A 23,777-nucleotide genomic window follows, 5' to 3' on the forward strand; every position below is an offset into this window, starting at 1 on the left:
TGGATCATTCTTTTTTAATCTATTCTGCCAATCTATGTCTTTTAATTGGGAAATTAAATCCATTAACATTCAGTGTTATTACTATAAAGGCAGTATTTCAGCCATTTTGTCCTTTTTAAATGTCATCTTTTTTGTTTCTCTTTTACTTTATTGCACCCTGCTTTTCTGTATAGTTAATATTTTGTGATTTATATGATGTCACAGTTACTTATTGTAATATCATTACAATTAAACTGCTCATATTTTCTCAGCTCTTTTTCACCTGATTCTTGCCTTGGTTAGGCAGTACAATTTTTAAGATTTAACATTTTTGTGCAATGGTACATCTCCAGGAGAAAACTTCCTTTCCTCTCTTCCGACTCTGGGAATCTTGATCTGTTCTGTTTGTTTTTGCCGGAATTTTCTTTCCAGCTCCTATGATTTGTTTAATTTCTCTTCCTCACTCAATGCCCTCTTTTCCTTACACTTTTGAGTTCTAGGACCCTCCTTGCCCTATGGAAATTCAGTTCCCCCTATATTTAATGTGATGCTTTTCTGCTCTTGTTTCTTCCCCATCCTGTCCTGGGGACCCAGATGGGGTCAATCCAGAAATGTGGATCAAACCAGAAAAATTCACTTTGTGTTTAGGTAGTCCAGCCAATATAAATTAGATTGAGTGTGTGCACCTCTTGTCAACAGTTCTACCATGGTCTTTCACTCTCTTTTCTCACTGGGGGCCCATTTGTAACCAGTACTCTTCAACTGCTTGTGTTCTGCCCTGGGTTTCCGTGGACTTGAGTCCCTGTGATACTGATCAAAAGCTATGAGTTCTCGCCTGATGGGCTCAAATGATCAGGGTTTCAAGGAGAGAGTTTATTGCTAGGCATGAAGCAAGAGATCAGATGGTCTATAAGTAAAAAAATCTCCCTCCTCAAACTGCAGTAATTTTGATTGTTTTCTAGTATCAAAAGATGGGCAGGTTTTAGGATAATGATTGCAATGGCTCTAGATGATATGATTAGAGGTGATCTAATTATTGAGCATGCACAGATTGATTACATGCTTAGTCAACCTTATAATGAAGATGGGCATTATTTTTAGTATTATAATAATGTATGGGTCACTTATAGGTTAAACTTTAAGCTACTGTGCATGTCACATGGGCCCATTTTTGGTTAGATCCAGATCTGTTTATCAAGATAGCTTTGGAGTTGGGATGGGTTAGTTCTGGGATGACTGAAGGCTTCATTAATAAACATTAGGTCTAGAGATGGGTGAAAGGTTAGCTGATGAGATTGAACTCCAATACAAAGGAAGAGATAGAAGATGAACAAGATTGAAAGGGGTTGTATAGACCTATGTGTCCCATTGATTCATATTAAAAATATAAATTAGTTCTTACAAGAACTACTTTATAGATATGATTTGTGTACAAAGAGTGTTTAAGTCCAGGGTACAAGGGAGAACTGCTATTGCATGCTATGGGTTATGTTTAAAAGGAAAACATCAGCACTACCACAGCAGCAGCAGAGGTAAATAATGGAGGGAGAGACAAGAGTTAAGAGGAGGTTTAGATTTCCTATTTGGGGAGAGTATATTTATTGGTTTTCTTTCTCTTGGGAACAATGAAATTGAGAGTGTTGATGGACTGTGGACTTTGGGCACAATACATGATTCCTGATGAATGCAGGTGGCTGAAGGATGCACTGACTGAGAAGCAGATTGGCAAATGATGTTGTATACTCATGAACGAATGTTGTGCTGCTACAAAAAAGGAATGAAGTTGTGAGGCAAGCAATGACATGAATAAATGTGTGGGACATTTGGTGAGGCAAAATAAGCCAGAAACAAAAGAACAACAATGGTATGGTCTTGTTTAGAAAAACAGGGGCCTAGATTGTAAGCTTTTATAACAGACACTTTTAGTCCGGAGTGGTAATATTATTTCTGGATTTTGAGAAGCTGTTCTCTCTCTACCCCCCCTCTCTCCCTCTCATATATATATATATATACATATATATATATATATATACACATATATATATATATATATATATATATATGTATATATGTATATATCAGGTTGGGGTTAAAGTAATTCAGAACAGGGGGGTAAAGAAGACATTGTCTGTATATTATAACCACATATACTCTTTGAGACCAATGGAAGAAAATTTTTTTGGTCTGGAACTGAAATTTTCTGTAGCACATAATCTAACATAACCTATTTATAGGTCATTTGAACAATTGAAAGACAGGGAACCCAGAATAAGAAAGAGGTCCTTTAATCTTGTATAGATTATTGTAATGCCTGAATACATCCTAGAGTATATTAAGCAGTTAATCAAAAAGTATTGGTAAAGTCCCTGAGGGGTGGGAGAAAAAATATGAAACTATTAAACTTTACCACCATGGAATACCCAATACTGTGTCAAACTTTAGGGACACCTAAATTGATAGGCCATGCCCTTGATCAGGAGGCTTACTCTTGTGAACCTTATGTAGGTAGAAGAGGAGCTTAGCCTACCTATAGGTATGCCTAAGAGTTACTTTTGGAGGACCTCTTTTGTTGCTCAGATGTGGCCTCACTCTCTTTAAGACCAATCCTGCAAGTGAAATCATTGCCCTCCCCATTACATGGGACATGACATCCAGGGGTGAATGTTTCCCTGGTGACATGGGAGATGACTCCCATGGATGAATCTGGCCCTGGCACCATGGGATCAACAATTCCATCCTGACTAAAAGCAGGGGAAAAAAGTGTAACTAATACAGTATCCATAGCAGAGAGAGTTCAAATAGAGTCAAGAGGCTACTTTGGAGGTTGCTCTGACACAAGCTTCAGTTAGACATTGCTACCTATCATAACCTGCCAAACCCCAACCAGGACCATTCTAGCCAATCCTAAAGAAACCTAGGGCAATATATAAGATTCCACAAGGGTTCCATGCACTAGTGTAACTTTTCAGAAGCCTACAACCTCCAAATGGGTTCCTGGACCAGATAAGTCCTGAAACCTAGAGGGCCCAGCCTCTCCTGAGCAACAGATAATTCCATCTCCCTACCCCATATTAGAAACAGACCCTTCCAACATGAAAAAGTTAGCGTAGGCATAGCCCAAACACCTCTATAGAGAGGGATAGAAAGATCAAAGTGATGGTGGTGCTGTACAGAAAATACAGTACTTAACAAATGAATATGAATGCTGAATCATTAAAGTGATATCTCTTTTAGTCTCCAGTATCTTAAAGCAGCTAGAAGTTAAAAACCTAAAATTGTGAAATTGTAACCCATGTCAAACTCTGAAATATGTTCTACAACTAACTGTGGTGCTGTGCTTTGAAATTTATTGCTTTTTGTATATATGTTATTTTTCACAAGAAAGAAAAGAAGTCGATTATGGTGATACAAAAATATTATGCCTTCTAGCCTCCTATATTCTGGAACAGCTAGAAGGAAAATTCTGAAAGGATGGTGTGGTAGCCCATGACAAACTGGGACCTATCCTGTAACTACTTGTTGAAGAGTGCTTTGAAAACTATTGCTTTTTCATTTCTTTGCTTTTATATATGTTATACTATACAATAAAAAAAAGTTAAAAAAAATAAACATTAGGGGCTGTCTTTAGTGATCACAAGACTCTAAAGATGAAAACCTGGATAAAATGGGTACTTGTGAGGGTCAGTCACGAGGTTTTACAACAATCACAAAGGCATATGATAAAGGCTATACAATCATTATCAGAGATCAAGGCAACTAGATTACAGTTTAGAGATTTCAGCTATTTCCTTCTATCTACTCTAATACACCAGAAAGTAAAAAGTGAACACCTATATAATGATTCAGTAATCATAATCATCCCCTACATCCTAACTTTTTGGTTATACCTATGGCTGGATATGCTTTGGGTTCTATCTTGCTGCTGTGATGACGCAAAGTCTGCATCCACGGCAGGAGTGACCTGGGCCATGCTGCCTCTGTGCAGCTCCCAAGCTGTGCAGTGAGGGGAGGGGCCCAGACTGGGGTGTCCAGGGAAAATATCTCCTACCTGATGGTGAAGGTTTCTTTTCCCTTGATTCAGCCCTTGTGGAGTCGCTCTCCAGTGTGTACTGTCCTCCAGAGTTCCAAGCAAGTGGAATGTGTCCTTTTATTAGCTGATTCTGAGGGGAGACTTTTCCAGGTGATGTCTTACGTTGCAATGTTGATTACATCACCTGTGTCTTCTGATATTTTGAGGGCTGCCAGAAGAATGGATTAGTCTTATTAATTGTTCAGTGGTTAGAGCTGTGAGGTTAGGAGTAAACAACTCTATATAATGATAGCTTTTCCAAGTAACTATTAGAGCTTTTCAACATTGACACTGGTTTTCTCCTACTCCAGGAGTTCATGAAGAGGCTGAGTACCTGCATTTCAGTGTAGAAATATAGATGAAAATTTCCCAATAGGGAAGATGTTGCACTGGATGAGTTCTAAGTTTCCCTCTTTCTCTAATAGTCATTCCAAATCTTTGGATTAGGATGAGTACATGAGTCATGAAGTTGAAATGCTACTGAGGATATACATGAATAAGGGACAAGTTAATTGGTTGTCAAATATATAGGGCAGTAAGTATTGTTAACTGTCTTTTCATAGACATTCTACTTCTCTAGATACCTGACAAAATTAGATAAATCAAAGTAGTGAAATAATAGCATGATTTGTTAAAAGAAGACATTAAAACATTTTTATCCCAGACCAAAAAAGGTTAAAGTTCACACCTGGTTTCTAATTTAAGAGGAAAGAGGGTGTTTCTGAGTTAATGGAGATAGTGACTAAGTAGTAAGCCATTCTTTTATAAATGAAAATTAAATTAGCATAGTGGTGAGTTCATAAACATCATAGGTGGTCCTAGGGAAGCTACTATAAAAGGATTTATTACATTACCATAAGGAAACATAGAATATATTTCTTTTGACCAAAGAAGGTTATAAGGTATTTTAAAGGAGCCACAACCAATAAAATGTTTTCCACCTCAAAATGAGTTTTTGAATCCAGATATGAAGTCAGAACACACACATTTTGTGCAAAAATAAAATTTTGTGTTTATGGTTTTAAGAAGTCCCTAATAGAGGTTTGGGCTCAGCAATATTATACTCTTGTAAATATAACTAATAGACCTGAAGGATGAAAAGAGTCCTAAAAGAGACATTTTTCTGTCAGATATATTAAGATAAGATTCCCACTTGTGCGTGTCATTGCCCGTGCCAGCTCATTGCACAGCCCACAGTGGGTTCTCAGAAAGGGAAAGTTACTACTAAATGAAAACAATTGCTTTCTCTATACTTACAGCTACCATTTAGTCTCCTGGGATACTATACTTTTCCCCTAAATCTTATGAAAGGAGTATCTATTAATCTATAGATTCAACTCCCTTCAGTTTTTTTTAATCATTTGGTTTGGAGGTGCTTTGACACAAAGGCTGATAGTTTATGCCAAAGGCACTTCCCCCATCTGACAATCAAGTGACAAAACAAAAATAACCGTCCCTGCTGAGTGAGTCTATTTGAAAACCAAATAAACAGCCCTGCTATTTTCAGGGCTGTGTGAGTCAAAAACACCCAATTTGATGGGATGGGCATCTCAGATCATTTGTTCTCACTGACTCAGGTATCACTCTGGGACTTTAGAGGTGGAAGTGAATCAGAAAGCTCCTACCGCCCAGTGGTTCCCAACCCCAGCTGTGTTTCAGTCACCAGAAGAACTTTTTAAAAATTCATATTTCTGAGCTTACCCCAGAAATAGCAAAGCAGAGTTCCTAGGCCTGGGAATGTGTTTCCCCTGATGAGTCTTATTTGAGGACCACTGATCTGGTCTAACACCTTTACAGAGGTATAGAGAGACTGGATTGCAGGTCATGAATAAATTTAGATATTGTTGAATTCAAAGAGTTGCCCAAGGCCTGGTAGGTGACAGCCCTTGGGCTACATGCCCTTGATTCCAGTTTTCTTTTCACATGTTACCCAATGATAAGGCTAACATCATTAGGAAACACTTAGTTTGTATCCACTTATGGATAAAAAGTATCCAGAAATAGCTATCTCAGAATATTATACACATTCACTTATCTCAGACCGGGACCTTTTAGGCTTTATCACTGCCTTTGACACACCTTTCTCCACTCCTATCTCTCAATTTTTGACCATTTCCTTTGTGGATTTTCTTGAACTTGGTTTTCTTTTTGGCCATTTAACTCAGCCAAGAGCTTACAATTTTCTCTCATTTTTCTGTCAAGACTTGTGCCAGTTTGAAATATTATGTACCCTAGAAAAGCCATGTTTTAATCCTGATTTAATCTTGTGGACACAATCATTTCTTTTAATACTGTAGGTTGGAAACTTTTGATTAGATTATCTCCACAGAGGTGTGACACATCCGATTGTTGGTGTGACCCATTCCAAGTGGATATTGATTAGTTTTTGGGAATCCTTTAAAAGAAGAAACATTTGGAGAGATTCAGAAATGACAGAAATGGCAGAGCTGACAGAGAAAGAGAGCTGACACAGATGTTTGGAGCTCTATAAATGTTGCCATGAGATGTTAAGCAAGCCAGAACTGGAGAGAGCCAAGGGAAGCTAAGAGATGGAAGCCAGCCCCAGAGAAGCAAAGTGAGGAATCCCCACAGGCACAGAGGGTGAAAAAAAGGGAACTCAGGAGCAAGGGACCAGCAGATGCCAGCCGCATGACTTCCCAGCTGACAGAGGTGTTCCTGACCCATCAGCCTTTCTCAAGTGAAGGAACTCTCTTGTTGGTGCCTTAATTTGGACACTTTAGATTCCTTAGAACTGTAAACTTGTAACTTATTAAATTCCCCTTTTTAAAAGCTGCTCCAGTTCTGGTATATTGCATTCCATCAGCTTGCAAACTAACACAACTGTTAATGACTGTAAGGTTGGTTATTATGGAGTCTCATCACTTCATTCTATTCTTTCTTTCTAGTCTTGTGACTCTATTGTAATGTAGACTCCTGATATCAAGGTTGTTTTGTCTGTTTTTCTTTCCTATTACTTCCGTGTGGACACACAAGCTGTGGCATTTGCTGTGGAAGTGGCTGCAGTGGAGGACATCCTAACATTCCACATTCATTCTCTGAACTGCTGTCACCGAGTTACCTGGTGAGGGCTTCAAGACTAGGGAAGAACTGTAGTTGAGTCAGGTGACTCTAAAGTTTGGTAATTAATTGGGATGCATCAGAGAGATGCATGTGGAAGGACAGTTAACTGGTGACATCCTGCATTTGAAATGAAAATATAGTGACCAAGCAAACTATATAATCACTAGTTACTGTATTTAAGGTTAATCCTAACAGCATGTCTGTTACTGGCACCATTCTAGGGCAAAATAATAAAATATCATGTTCAAAAACAGCTACCGGTACTCCCCATTTTCATCCTCGGTAAAATGATGATTTTATGGTACTTTGCAGATAATTTTCTTTTAATCTTTAAGAGTATATTAACATTGAGAGATGGAACACTTGCTATTTTAAATGCATTAAATTGAGGACTCAAGATGTGAAAATCATTTAATAGTAAGTTATTCATAAAGGGTCTTACTTTTCATAATAAATTACCAGTTATAATTTGCTATGTGCAGGATACCTATCTTTATATCTGTTCACTTGGTTATGATTTATCTTGACGTTCACTCATTTATTTAATCATGCAATAAGTATCTATTGTGCATCAATCCACAGAGCATCAGGCATTGATTGACAGCTCATGGTCTAAGGGGGAGACCGCCCAGTGGACAAGCAGTGGTAAGTGCTATAACAGAGGTAGCAGCCTGGTGTGGAGGCTTGTGTACTTTTTGGTATTTTCATAAAATTGTGTGTGTTTTGGCCTTAGATTTAAAAAAATTTGAGATCTTGTCATATACTGGTTTTCCTCAGCATGAACTTGTAGAAATTCTTTCAATCAACAGAAGAGCATAGTGCACCCTTTTCTATAGATTACGTATTATTCTATGGTATGGAAATGTCATCATTTATTCAACTGTTCTCCAAATATGGACATCCAGTTTGTTTCCAGTTGTTCTCTTATATGAACAATTCTCAAAATATATCCTTTATTTATATCCTCATGTACCCATGTGGGTGACACTTATGCCATTTTTAAGAAAACCTGCTAAGGGGAGCAAACTGGATTGGCATTGTCCACCTGCCGCCCCCTTGTATCCATCACAGTGTTCATGCTGAGGCCACAGTGTCCCCAGCCAAGGACTGGGCATGGCCCATTCCTGCCCAATGCAGGAATCCTCCAACAGGCAACCTTAGGCACACCCCCTCAGCACAGCTGAAATTTTCTCAGAACTTTGCTGCCATCTGAGCCTCTTCCTAACTAATCTTTTCTGCCCTCTCTCCTTTCACAGGTGTCAGACACCATCACAATGTGTAAACTCTCTTCACCTACTCTATTCTCCACAGGTGTTCTCTTCCAGTAAATTTTTACATGTCTAATACTTTTTTTTTGGCATCTGCTTCTCGGAGGACCTGAACTGGCACACTGTGTTTTTATTTCCATGTATATTTTTAATTTAACAGATGTTGCCAGATTGCTTTCCAAAAAGGCAGTGCAAATTTACATTCCCTTCAGCAGTGTATGAGAGTGTCCTTTTCTCTGATTCCCCACCAATGATTGCTATAATTATGTCTTCGAACTTTTGCTAGGTTGATAGACATAAAGTGAATCTCTTTTTTTAGTGAATTTGAGCATTTTCCCTATCTCTTTTTTTTCCATTTAGACTTGCTCTTCTATGAATTGCCTGTTCTTATGCTCTGCTTGTAGTTTTCTTTTGGGTTGTCTTTTTCTTACCATTTTAAAATCACTTTTTGTCTATTACATACAAAAAAGGATGTTAAGTTAGAAGTTTTGTCTAACGTACCATGATATAACAGATATGATACACTAAAGTGAGGGATCAAGCCTAGAGGTGAATTTAAAAAATAAACAAAACATTAAAAAGTTGGTTTCACAACTCATAGTTCTCTCAGTCACATTGAGAATATGAAGGATGAAGTTATTGGAGGAAGAATTCAGAGTTTAGAAAGAGTATTTCTAAAGAGCTAGGCTATGAGACTCTCCCTTCACCTTAAGTGGAAAAAGAGGAACTTCAATGGGACCAATTAAAGAACATGATATGTGACACCAGTGATTAGGGAATTGTTTAAGCTGTTAGTCTGGCTCTTTGGGGAAAAACTACAAGGCACAGACTGGCTGGCTAGGTGCTCTGATAGAAAAGGGGGAGAGAGAGAGAGAGAGAGAGAGGAGAGAGAGAGGAAAAGATATACAAATGCACAATATTTCCCTTAGGTAGTTATTAATCTCAGAGTTGTCAAACCAATAAATTTGTGAGTGTTTCTTAATGGACATAATGGAGTCCCAAAGGGAAAGAGATCTGGCCCCGAGTTGTTTTAAATTCTCTGCTGGTGTTGTTACTGGGCAGAAAGAAAATCTGAGTTGAATGGACTGAAAGAGAACTAGAGTGAAGCATGCAGCAGCCAGCTGGAGGAAAATTTATTTCCCATGTTCCAGGAAATACAGTAAATGCTCCTTGTGGGAGACCTCTGAAAAGCTGTTGAAAGCACTCAATATTTTTTTTGAATCTATCGTTTTTGTATGGATTTGTAAATTAAGCTTTTTATTTTGAGATACTTTATAGATTGACATGCAATTGTCAGAAATATTATGGGATGATCTATATTTTTTATCCCACTTCCCTGAGTGCTATCATGTAAAACTATAGTACAATGTCACTACCAGGGTATGGACATTGATATAAATCAAAATGAAGAACATTTCCTTCACCACAAAGATTTTCCATGTTGTCCTTTAATAGACATACTTACTTATCTCTCACCCCAAACTTTCTTTACCATCTGGCAATGGATCTTCTTTATCTCCATAATTTTGTCTTTTCAAGACTGTTATATATAAGTAGAATCATATCATATATAACCTTTGAGATTAGCTTTTGATCCCTCTGCATAATTCTCTGGAAATTCCTCTAGGTTGTTGGGTATATCAGTAGTTGGTACTTTTTATTGCTGAGGAGTATTCCCTGATATGTACATACCACAGTTTGTTTAACCATCCCTTGAAGCACTTCTCAATTGTTTCAGGTTCTTGACTGTTATGAATAGAGCTGCTATAAAATTTTGTGTACAGGTTTTGTGTGAACATAAAGTTTTTATTTATCTGAGATAATTGCCCAGGAGTGAAATTGCTGGATTGTTTGGTAATTGCATGTTTAATTATTTTGAGAAACTGCCAATTTTTTCCCCCCCTTTATTAGAGAAGTTGTGGGTACCAACTGTTTTGGACAGTGGCTGTACCATACTATACTACATTCCCACTAGTAATATATGAGTGATCTGATCTCTGAATATTTGCCATGATTTGGCGTTGCCACTGTTTTTTATTTTATGATGCTGATCATCTTTTCATGGGCTTATTTGCCATCTCTATAGTTTCTTCAGTGAAATGGTTCCTGTTCTGATTTGAAACTGTTATGTTCCCCATAAATGCCATGGTCTTTTTTATTTTTTAGATTCTGGTATGGCTTTGTTTTTGTTTTTAAATATTTTTATTGAGAAATCTTCACACACATACAGTCCATCCATAGTGTACAATCAGTAGCTCATGATATCATCACATAGTTGTGTATTCATCGTCTTAATCATTTTTAGAACAACTACATCACACAAGTCATGTTCTTTTAATCCTAAATCCAATCATGTGGGGCAGCCATGTTCTTTTAATCCTCATCCAATATTGTAAGGTGGGATCTCTTGATTAAGTTGTGTCCATGGAGATGTGACACATTCAATTGTGGATGTGAACTTTTGATAAGATGGAGATGTGACTCTGCCCATTCAATGCAGGTCTTGATTAGTTTACTGGAGTCCTTTAAAAGAGAAAACATTTTAGAGGTCCAACCCACTACTGGGTGTCACACATCTCCATGGAAATAATCCAATCGAAGATTCCACCCTAAACAATAGGTCTGCTCCCACAGGAAAGAAAATATGGCTTTTCTTGGGTACATAATCTCAAACCAGCCCATCAGGGAAATGCTAATTAAAATGACAATAATACAGCACTACACACTTACTATGACAGCTAAAGTTTATAAAAACCGACTACTAAGTGTTGTGTAGTATACGGATCAACTAAAACCCTGATATGTTACTGGGGTAAGGCAAAATGCTGGAGTATAGCATGACAGTATCTTATAAGGTTAATCATATGCCTACCATATGACCCAGTAATTCCACTTGCTCACAGTTATTTATCCGAGAGAAATAAAAACACAAAATCACAATTTTGTGTCAACATAAAACTTGATTTGTATGTTCATAGCATCATTATTCATAATAACTCAAAACTGGAAACATTACAAGTATCTATCAACTGATGAATGGATAAACAATGATATTTAATGCTATGTGATATTCCCATAGTACTCCATAATACAAATGAGTAAAATGTTAATACATGCAACAATACAGGGGAACTCAGAAATATTATGCTAAGTGAAATAAGTCAAACACAACCACTGCATACTGTATGATTCCAAATATACAAATTTGGAATTTTTAAAAAGGCAAAATTATAGTAACAGATAGCAGATCATGGTTGGCAGGGACTGGGGACAAGGGCATGAGAAAAGTTTTTAGGTTGATGGAACTGTTTTATATCCTGATAGTGGTTGAGGTTATATAACCATATACACTTAAAAAGCTCATCAAACTGTACACTTAAAATGACTGCTCTTTATTGTATGTAAACGTATTTTATACATTTACCTAAAAATAGGTTTACCTTGACCCTAGATTGAACATGTATTATCTGAGAGTTTATCCTAAGATTTTTATTTATAGTTAAAAATATTCACATTGACATCCGGATCTTTTTGGTATATAGGATGAGTTAGGTTTCCTATCTCATTCTCTTCCATAGGCATAGTCATTTATGATAGTACCATTTCCTCTATTTATTTGAAATACCATCTTTATCACATATTAAATTCTCATGTATTTTAAGATCTGTATCTGGAGTTTCTGTTCCGTTCCAATGAGCTTTTGTTTTTTTCTATGTCAGGATTGATTAATTACAGTACGTTTTTATTTCAGAGAAGTCTTGCGCTCCCTCACTATTCTTTTGCATGTTTCTTTACTGCTGTTGGATGTTTAATCTTCCCTATGCACTTTAACATTATCCCTTAGCCCTGCATCTTCTCCCAACACCCCCACAAACCTTGTTATAGTCTTAATTGGAAACCATTCCCTTTAAGAACTATTTTTGGAGGATGAACATCAATGACACATAACTATCGAGAACATGATATAGCTTTTCATTCATTCAGAATGCTGTTTATGTCTTTCAATAATATTTTATGGTTTTCTTCACATAGGTATTATTTTGGCATGTAGCTATTTTATCCAATTGTCTGATTAATTTTAGTTTTGCTTTTGAACCATAGAATGTTGTATTTTCTAAGTCTGCAAACATATTATTGGCAAAAGAAAACCTACACATATCAATTATGTAATGTTTTCAGTCTTTTTTTTTTTTAATGTGTTCATTCATTTTAATGACACTGTGTTTACTGTGTTATGACCATGGAATGTAAAGGCAGGCAAAAAAATTTCAGAAGCACAACAAAGTACTCTGTAGTATATCAAATCTGTATGTAATCCCTTGCCAAATCAACTTGTTCATAAATCACTTATCACCTTCAGTACAGGTAATGTGTTTTGTTTAACATTTGTGAATCTTACAGAGAAAACAAACAAATGCTATACACATTTAAATCCTCATTTTCTTTTTGATTAGCACTTTACATACTTCTATTTCAAGATGACATTTAAAAGTTATTCTTATAACAGCAGTAAAAATATAATTCTGCAATTATGAAAGAGCTAAATGGAATCCATAATTAAATTATTCTGTTTATTAATAAGCATGATTCTAAAATAAATACTACTTCTAAGCAGCTCTGTTACCGGGTTTTTAAGCTTAGTTTAAACACACATGTGCTCATTTGTGGGAGCCATTGCAATGTTATATTCCATGTACTTTTCTGAAAGAGTTCTTTAAGAGTTAATCAGCCCTAGAAACTAGTGCAGAAGGTAGGCAGAAAAACTTAAGTTAATTTGGGTAAATAGCATTCTTATATAACAGCCAAACAAAGTGATACTCTGCCTGCTGTCTTTTTTAGAACTAATTTCACCATAGAGTTTAAGAATGTGGACATTTTACCATCATCACGATAATTTGAATGATGTTTCTTTTGTGCTAACTTGATTTCCCTGAATGACCTAGTTAGTGAACTTGTCACCAATAACTTGGTCACCAGACAAATCAAGCCTGAAAGAAAGGAAGCCAATATTCAAAATATTGTGTTACTGTCTGCATGTACTTAATTTATTTTCAGCATATATGTATAACCTCAATTTGACATGTCTTAATCAAAGCAAACAACACCAACAAGACCAAGACATCATCTCTTCTATGAAAGTTAAGGTTTTGCCCGGTATTCTCGATACATGGAATAGCCCATACCAACAGTTATTGCTCCCACAACAAAACTTTGGGTTGCAACACACATGTGAATCAGGTGAATGGACATTTTAGTATTTTCCCTGCTCTTCGGTTTATATAATCCATATGCAACAATTGCTGCAAAACCTGCCATCCCAGTGGGGACAAATGGTGCCTCTCTAGCTTTTCAGATAAGTTTAGATCCCTGATCTTCATCACACGAAGACAGAGAAACATCTATGTTGGTTGACATGATCGGTTGAAGAATCTTCCAGCTTTTGCTCCCAGCCTATGGATCTAATGTTTTTAGTCTTAATGCATTTTTGTTTTTACCTGAAGCAGGACAATATTCAATAATAATGACATTAGTAGTAATAATTCTAGATTTTAATTTAAAAGGGTTTAGTATTGCATTGTTTTGAAGGACATTTGCTGCTGGCAATTGGTAAGTGGCATTTGCATATTTTAGGAATGGTTTTATATTATCATTTTACTTAGTTTTTACAAGAAGTTGTTGAATTTTACCAAAGATAACTTTTCTGCATCGATTACACATTTTTTTCTTCAATTTGTTAAAGTGATTAACAAATCAGATAAAGCTCCTGATATTGAACCACCATAATATTCTGGGAATAAACCGTATCAGTGAGTGGTGCTTACTGTTCTTCCCTCCCTTCATGGTTCTCTTCTGTCCTCAGGTCAGTGCATTGATTCACTTGCTTTTTGATTAGAGTCATTCCTGGAGTATTCTCTTCAGATGGCATATGTGAGTGATCATCTTTGAACATTCACATATACACAATTATCTTTTTGCCATCCTGACAGGGGAATGATACCTTGACTGTGAACAGGATATCCAGGGTGCAGTTTTATAATTTTTTATTCTGCCATTATCTAAATTCCATTGTTGCAGATGAGAAGATTGACATCAGTCTGATTTTCCTTTAAAAACGCTCTGTTCTACCAATCTGAAAACTTTTAAGAGATTATCTTTTACACATTTGAAACAATTTACTGAGTACTTACTATTTGGTAGGTACTATTATAGGCCCTTGAGATTCAGAAGTAGGAAAAAAAGAAGTTCCAGGCCCTATTCTTACATTTAAATTTATATTTGAATAAATATATTCAAAGCTATATTTGGGTATATCTGGAGTATGATGAGTCCTTACAATCTAGAGACCAATTTCTTTCTTCAACCCAGGGAATTTTTTTTTTAATTATTTTTATAATTCTTGCCTCTTGTCTTTCTTATAGGATTAAAAATGTCTCCTTTTGGGCAAAGATTCTATTTTTTATTTCTTTGTAGCTCCAGTGTCTACTTCCATGGACAAAACAGACATTTAAATGTTGCTTTTAATAGTGGTGGTATTAACTAGCCAGCCAGTAAAATCTTTATTTAACTTTTTTAGTAATTAGACTGTGTGCTTCTATATGGAGAAATAGTGAAGAAGATGTTTGTATTATCTGAATTTCTCAAAGGTTATCATCTTGTTGGGAAGAGAAATTAAACCTTAAAAAATGTGAGAAAACTGCTAAATCTCTTAATCTATCTTGCCCTTTAATAAAGATGGACTATCTTGGAGAAGTTCTATTTTAAAAAGGGAAATTATGGAAACTTGATGGAAATAAGAATAACTTTTCTATTTGTGTTTAATATAAAAATATAAATATTTTTTATTTAGAAACAGAATATTGTTTCTGAAGGTTATCTGCTCCACAAAACAATTTTTAAATGAAGAGGTAAAAAGCAAGTCGCAAATGATACTAAAAGTTCTTAACATGAAGATGCTTTTTAAATATATATATTATTGAGAAATAGCCACATGTATATTATACAATCAGTGGCTCACAATATCATCACAGAGTTGTATATTTTTTACCATGATCATTTTAGTACATTTGTGTCACTCCAGAAAAAGAAAAAAAAAAAAAGAAAATAACTCTTACATCCCATACTCCTTACCTCTCCCTCTCATTGATGCACAGTATTTCAATCTACCCAATTTTTACCCTTTATCTCCTCCTATTATTTATTTATGTTTTATTCTTTTTTCTTTTTTTTTTTTTTAACTCTTATGTCCATACCCTGGATAAAAGGAGCATCAGATACAAGGTTTTCACAATCACACAGTCATGTTGCAAAAGCTATCTAGTTATACAGTGTTCTTCCAGAATCAGAGCGACTGGACCACAGCTCAACAGTTTCAGATACTTCCCTCCAGCCACTCCAGTATACCATACGCTAAAATGGGATATCTATATAATGCATAAGAATAACCTCATGACTCTGTCTGAAATATCTCAGTGGCTGAGACTTTATTTTGTCTCATTTCTCTCTTCCCCCTTTAGGTCAAGAAGAGGGTAATCATTCCCATGATGCCGGGTCCTGGCTCATTCCTGGGAGTTCTGTCCCATGTTGCCAGGGAGATTTACACCCCGGAAGTCATGTCCTACATAGCGGGGAGGGCAGTGAGTTCACTTGCTTAGAGAGAGAGGCCACATCTGAGCAACAAAAGGGGCTCTCTGGGGGTGACTCTTAGGCATAATTATCAGTAGGCTTAGTCTATCCTTTGCAGGAATAAGTTTCATAGATTGAGGGCTCAGCCTATTGAATTGATTGCCCCCATTACTTGTAAGAGTATTAGGAATTCCTCAGACAGAGAAGTTGAATATTTTCTCCTTTCTCTCCAGTCCCCCCAAGGGAACTTTGCAAATACGTGTTTATTCTCTGCTGACATCACTCTGGGATATATTGGGGCATCACACTAACCTGTACAAATGAACAAGAGCTCATGCCCTATTCAAGATTCCATCTCATCACGGTGTTCAAGTAAACTGACCACACAAGTTAAATTAGATAATACACTACCCAAAATATAATCTTTGCACCAAATAAATATCTCTCCCTTTGGTCTCACACAGAGGTTGAAGTTTGAAAATATGGGCCATGTCATCCTTTACTTTATATTCTGATTTACCTTAGTCCTGTCCAGATCAGCTTCATTCATATCTCTAGATGAAGTCTGATCATGTTTTCAGCTTTTTTAACAGTTACTGAATGAGGTAATGCTGACTTTCATAGCTTCCGTGCTCTGAGACTCAGGTGTCACATAAATACCCAAAGTTTCAGGGAACAACCAGGTTATTTGTTGGCTCAGTATGTCAGAATTTAGAAATATCAGTTACAACTACTAAATAGATGTGACTGCTGTAAGAGCTTACAATCAAGGAACCTTTATAATAGGCCCCAGCCTGATAATCCATTCTCTTGACTTCAGTTCTTTGAGTTTGTATATTATACATAAGAGTGAGGCATGATGATATTTATCTTTTTGTTTCTGACATTTTATTCAACATACTGTCTATAAGATTCATTCATCTAGTTGTATGCCTCAGAACTTCATTCCATCTTGCAGCCACTCAGTAGTCCGTTGTATGTAAACACCACAGTTTCCCCTTCCATCCTCAGTCATTGTACCCTTAGGCCACCTCCATCCATTGCAAATCTCAAATACTGCTGCCTTAAACACCAGTGTGCAAATGTGCATTCATGTTTCTACTCTCAGTTCATGTATCTAACAGTGGGTTGCAGGATCATATGGCAACCCCATCCCTAGCCTCTTATTGAACCACCACACTGCCCTCCACAGGGACTGCATCTCTCAATTTCCTTACCAACAGTGAATAGGTACTTCTCTTTCTCCATATTTCTCTTTTAAATGTCATTCTCCACGTTTCATTTTTAAATATTTTTATTCGCACATCATACAATCCAGCCTAAGTAAATAGACGTGCCTTCATCACCATAATTAATATGAAGACATTTCCTTTTCTTCTGCATAGAATCCATAGCCCTCCCCCATTACCCTGCCTGTTGGCATTTAGTTTTGGCATAATGCCTATGTTACATTCAGTGGACTCATATTACAATGTTACTACTGACTATAGACCCTAGCTTGCATTAATTTTACCTTTTCCTGTACACCATCCCATTTTCAATTCCTTGCAATGTTGACATTCATTTGTTCTCCCTCATGCAAAAATGTTTTTTTATTTGTACTTTTAATCTCCATCATTGTCTACTCCAGACATTCCAAAGTTAAACCGTCTCAGTCTTTGTCGTCTATCTTTCCTTCTGGTTTCATATGTACCCCCAGCGCTTCTCCCTCAAGCATACTCATAGTCAGCTTCATTCGGCGTACTTAAATTACGTTGCTGCAATCAGGTAGTATTGTGTGATCCAATCCTGAATATTTACAATCAGTCCTGTTGGGCAATCTGTATTCCTTCAGCACCAAATGCCCAATCTCGACTCTCTTTCTAACTCCTGATAACCTGTAGCATGCAGATGTCTTTAAAAACCGTCTTCAATTTTAAAGGACAATTGTAGGGCTTGAAAATGAAAATACCTTTGATGATGTGGTAATTTTTACAAGTCTTTCTAAACTTTTTGATGAGTCATTTGATGATTTTTATCTCAGCATATTTGTTTTGAGTAATGGCATAAATGACAAAGATACCTTGGAAATATATACCAGGGACCAGCATGATATCAGAGAATCAAAAATACGTCATTCAAATAGGGCTTTGAAAATTTTTTTAAACAAAATCTCCACCATTTATGTGCTAAAATGGCAGAATAAGTTGCTTTAATATGCCATTGCATGCACTGTTTGTTGCTGCTGTTTTATTCTTTACATATGCTAGCAGGATTTGAAACCAGAAAGTTCTATCTCCCAGACTTGCCTACTCACTGGGTTTTGGTTTTGACCTGCCAATAGGAGGTACTCATGAGAACACAAGAGGAAAGGAAAGCAGTAACCATTTTGTTTCTGACAGAAGTGCCAGTGGGCATGTAACTCCTGCATAAGCAGTGGGGACAATACAGGCAGGACCCAGGGCAGTTCCAGTAGAATCAGTGGGACTGTGAGCTCCTGAACCCTTGCAGGGTCAGAGAGTGTGGCAGGTATTGGGTCCCTGTGGGAGGGCAGGGTAGTTTGGTTGCAAAAGCAGCAGAGGCTGCAGCTGGGGCTCCAGCCAAGGCAGGACAGAGGATTCATAGGTCCTGGGTACCAGTTCCTTCCCATTTTGCTCTCTTAGCCCTTCCAACACATTTGCAACAAATTCCCTGTTAGAATTACATTTCAGTGCATTCTGTTTGAAATAACCAGGAAAGTTTCTGTTTCTCTGGCTAGGAAACTGACTGGACATACTCAGATAATGAGGCTTCTAGTAAAGGGTCTTGTTTAAAATGAGGCTGGCTGTGTGAAATTAGGAAAAACAGAAGCAACTTTATAAGATCATCAAATAGGGCTCTGGGTCTTTAAAGCCATGCCTGACAGACGTCCCATGTGAAGCAGATTATTTTTTCTCTAGACCAGTTTAAGAAAAACTCATCCTGTGGAGGCAGAGTGATGCATTTCTTGGCTCTGATTTCTTCATGTTGCATCTCTTTCTGCTCTCTTTCTCCTGTTTGGCAAGTGCCCTGCCTCCCATGGTGGCCATTCCGTGGGAGACCTAATTCTAGCTGACAACTTACACCCCAAGGAGAACACTGTATGAGTCATTTATACTCGAGTGGCTGATACAGTAATGAGTTCAGGGCATCACTAAATCCACTAGGTATTTTCATTTTAAGCATTTAATCTCCAATTTGGAGTGAAAATTTTTTCCTACTAAAGGCATTTTAGGTGTAAGTAAGATATTTCATCCCATACATGATCCCATAGATGCTGGGGTACTAAAATATTAGCAGATGCAGCTCTAGGCTTAGCCCCAGTGAGGTCTTTGCAATAACTGCTTTTGTGTGGGTGGCCTCAAGAAAGACTAGAAAGGTGCTCCTGGAACCCTCTTTTTAATCGTTCTTGTATTTATGATCAACAAATATTTATTGAGCATCCTATGTGCTAGACACTGTGGAAATGGTAGTGATCAAAACAAAACACCATGCATATTAGTGAAGGGCATGGCTGCTCTACCTCTTAGGAGCTTTGTGACCTTGAGCCTCAGTTTCCACTCTTGCAGTGTGGAGAAAGCCATAGCACACGCTGCAGTGAGCTGTACCTAGTCTCCGACACACATACATTTCCCAGAACTGCTGGGAGCAGAGCATTTTATGTCCCCTGTTCCTCATCTTGCCTCAGTATAGAACTGTCTAGCAAACTCTGAATGTAACAGAATTCCTTCCTTTCTCTGTCTTGGATCCAGAACTTCCAGATACACATTTTGTATTTTTCAGTATATTTCATACAGTATGCATTCCTAGTTAATGATATTTTTCTAACACAAAGATCTTTGTCCTTCTTAGACTTCATTCCTGTATTATTTCTATCTGTGGTAATGATATTTCTCACAAAGCTGTGTTGAATGCATTCTCTTTACTAATAAAGATATTCTTGTATAAAAATTGGTTTGCCAAGATAATAAGGTACTGCTTAATAATAAGGGAACCTTCATTAAAAAAGTCATCTTTGACATGTTGCAATTTAAAGCAAAGGCCCAAACAACCATTATATCTGGGACAAGCTCAACCATTTGCCTTATCACCCAAATTTAGTACATTCTTGGATCTAATGTGGGATTATAAAGCAGAATGTGGGAAAATGTTGGTGGCAGAGAAAAATGACTGTTGTATATTCAAAGCTTCCCACAATATCCTTTAAAGTAATAATAGAATAATGAAAGAATGAAAGGAAGACTTATATAACATGACACATTCCTGAAGTAAATAAAATTCCATTTATAATAAAGGCCATAGGTTCTATTGCTCTGTGTGCTGATTAGAAAGAATTATGTGCCCAAGAAAAGTCATGTTTTAATTCTGACCCATCTAAGGAGGCAGCCTTTCTTTTAATTCCTATCCAGTACTCTGCTGGAAACTTGATTAGATTATCTCCATGAGATGTGACCCCACCCACTCCAGGTGGGTCTTGATTTGTTTACTGGAATTCTTTAAAAGAGGACACATTTTGGAGAGAGCCAAGACAGAGCCATGAGAACCACAAGAGCCCACACAGCCAGAAACCTTTGAAAGTAAAGAAGGAAAACACCTCTGAGGGATTTTCATGAAACAGGAAGCCTGAGAGAAAGCTAGCTGACATCGCCATGTTTGCCACGTGCCTTTCCAGTTGAGAGAGAAACCCTGACCTTCACTGGCCTTTCTTGAGTGAAGGTAACCTCTTGTTGGTGCCTTAATTTGGACATCTCTGTAGCCTGGCTTTAATTTAGACATTTTCTCAGGCTTAGAACTGTACATTTGCAATTTAATAAATTCCCCTTTTAAAAAGTTGTCTGTTTCCGGCATATTGCATTCCAGCAGCTAGCAAACTATAGCATCCTGTATTTGGATTTGTGCTCCTAGGCTGTCATAGCCTGAGTGCCCCTCAAATCAGAGTCTGAGATAAAAGCTGTGCTCAGGCTGTCTATGTGGAAAGTGAGCATGGAAATGAAATGGCAACAGAGGGATGCCCAGACAAGGATGTGTTACTGATCAGGAATGGGAAAAACATTTGTTCATCCCAGCCCCACTGATTGGGTATTGCCCCACGGGGCTTTAAATCCCCTGAAATCCCAGTTGTACCCATGTGGGGGCTGAGCAGGCACCCCTGGGAGAAGCACGGGGCATGCTGGCTGAGAGGCACAGAGGATTGGGGGCAGGGATAGGGATGGGGAAGCCTTTGAGGAACTATTCTCCGTGGTTGTGGCTGGACTCAGAGATGAGGCCAGGAGCTGTGAGGCTGGGCGCAGTCGTCCAACCCGGGCTAGGGATATCTAGGATATTTAGTTGAAAAAAATTAGATCAAATAGGACAAAAATATTCCAAAGAAAATGACCCTATTTGAAAGATTTTATGCTTTCCTTCACTTTTAATATCTGTATTTTCATACTTGGTAGAAATGCAGATTTGGGAAGAAGAGTATTGAGTTACTTAATTAAATATAATAAATCTGATGTTTTAACACTAGGTGGGGTGATTAATTCCATATTCCTGAAACCAGCCTCATTTAGAATATACCCCTGGGGCATTTTATTTTTACATTTATAAATTATGAACTCAATGAACCTAGTATTTGCTGATAATGGGTATATAATACATTAAGGCTTGCTTTAAATGGATATTCTTCTGAAATAGCAATTAGGATAGAAAAAGAACGTCCTTTGTTATAGTTCATCTTTATTTTCAGAATTTCTTATAGTTTAGCTTAGTAATTATAGAGTCATTAAAGCAATATGCATGTAAATCTCCCGTAGAGTTAAACATAAAAATTATAAAAGTGAAAAGATGCATGAAAACTGTAATGGAAAGATATGGTAAGTGAGGAAAATGAGCTTTTTTCCCCCCACAATATAAATAAAAGAGTGGATTTGAAGAAAAGGATACAGAAAGAAACTGTCGCATTGAAATTTCAGAAAAGATAAATTCTGTTACTTTTATACCATTCAAAGCTTTCAGTGGCTTCCTGTTGTTTTAAAGATCAAGCTCAAAGCAAGTCATTCAAGGGCCTTTACTGAGTGGATCCCTATTTGCCTTTCCAAACCTATTTCTCAGCACCCACTTGCAGGAGCAATTCACTACAACCCACCTGATGTGGGTGCAAATATCAGCTAATTTAATCTGCATAAAATGTCTATGAGGTAGGTCTCATTATTATGCATATTTTATAGATGAGGAAATTAAAGAACATAAGTTAAGTAACGGGCTCCAGATCATCAGCTAGTAAGTGGTAATCAGGACTTGAACCCAGTCTGGCTCCAGGGTACAGGCTCTTTATCATCACATCCCTTACGACCTGGCTGCTCTCCATATTTGTCTCAATATTACTCGACTCCTGCTTTGCTTTCCCTAAAGTAGAATGTGCTCATCTCTCCCTTCTACCTCTTTAAATTCCACTGGTCCTTTAAGGCTGGAACTGCCCTGCAAAATCCCTCCCATGGCTACACTTGTCCAGGATCACCTCTCCTTCTTTATAGACGATACTTAGTTGGTAGAGTTCACTTGGTACAAAGCAGACACTTAACGGCCTTCACTGAAAATTATCTCTCTGTATGCCTGCATGTGTGCACAATTCTCCCTAATCTAGACATACCCTTGTTGAAAATAGTTCGGAATGTTTTATCTTTCTCTTAGAAATAAATAGCTTTTACTCTGTGGCAGAATTGGAGAGCAGGAGACTTGTTTTCTGCTGGAGGCTCAGGAACCCTGGAGGACAAGGACCGTGGCTTGTCATTGTCACCTCTTTGGATCTCCTATAGGACCTTCCACCATGTATGCTTTCTGTATAGTTAATGTTCAATATTTGTTGATGTGAATGAAATTGAGTGCTGTAATGGTTTGGGCTGCCACAGCTTCATTTCTAATATTTATTAAAATGAAAATTTAATATACAGTCCATAGTTAAAATAAATGCAGATTGGTAATTTCAACACCAGATATGACAGGTAATTTAAAAAGTGTCAAGACTTAAAGTATGGTACTGGCAATGTTACCCTATTCTCTTTTTACATGTAGAACATTGCACTTTCACAGAAAATTTCCAGTGGCCACTATAATAGTATTAATTATTAAGTATTTGGGTATACATATAATTAAAAATGTATATATACATTCTCAGCTACAAACTTCCAGTGGTTTTTCAAAGGGAAAAAAACCGGGATGGATTGTTGAAATAAACAAAGAAAGGACATTTATTCTCCATTTCCTGCCTGATACTACTGGTCCAAAAGCTAAAAGGAGCTGTGTCTGGCTGAAGCCTGGCATGGCAGAGGGCCCTGTTTGCTTCTTTTTGCTCTTTGGCATCAGTGCTTCAAGGTAAGGGAAGACAGGTAGTCTTGGAAAGGTGGGAGTGGACTTCGGGGTGTGTCCCTCGCATCTAATTACTGGACCTTCTCTTCTCTGTTCTCTCATCTTTGCCCCTCCCTGTCCTTGTAAAGCTTAAATTTATTTATTGAGCCCCATTTGCTGAGAATAACAATGGAATCATTAGTCACAGATTCTTCTTCACAGCTCCACCTACCGTAACCTTTGTCTCCGGGTGGTATTTCCCTCTCCTTCACTAGAGGGCCCCTTGGGCAGAGGCCTGCTCAGGCTACCGCAGCCCCCCTCAATACACAGGAATGTGTAGAGGACACAGCCAAGTATCATTCTGCTAAGAAATTACTCTCCCTGTGGTGGTTTCCTTTCCTCAACTGATGCTTGATTATGTCCTGTTTCTTCTA

The 23,777-nt window shown here is 37.4% G+C and overlaps 1 pseudogene; it reads right to left on the reverse strand.

Annotated features, from left to right (window-relative positions):
- Positions 1-13,536: 13,536 nt before the first annotated feature.
- Positions 13,537-13,812, reverse strand: LOC143682733 (HIG1 domain family member 1A, mitochondrial pseudogene; annotated as a pseudogene).
- Between the last annotated feature and the right edge of the window lie 9,965 nt (positions 13,813-23,777).

Source organism: Tamandua tetradactyla, chromosome 5 (assembly GCF_023851605.1).
Source record: "Tamandua tetradactyla isolate mTamTet1 chromosome 5, mTamTet1.pri, whole genome shotgun sequence".
Lineage (NCBI taxonomy): Eukaryota > Metazoa > Chordata > Mammalia > Pilosa > Myrmecophagidae > Tamandua > Tamandua tetradactyla.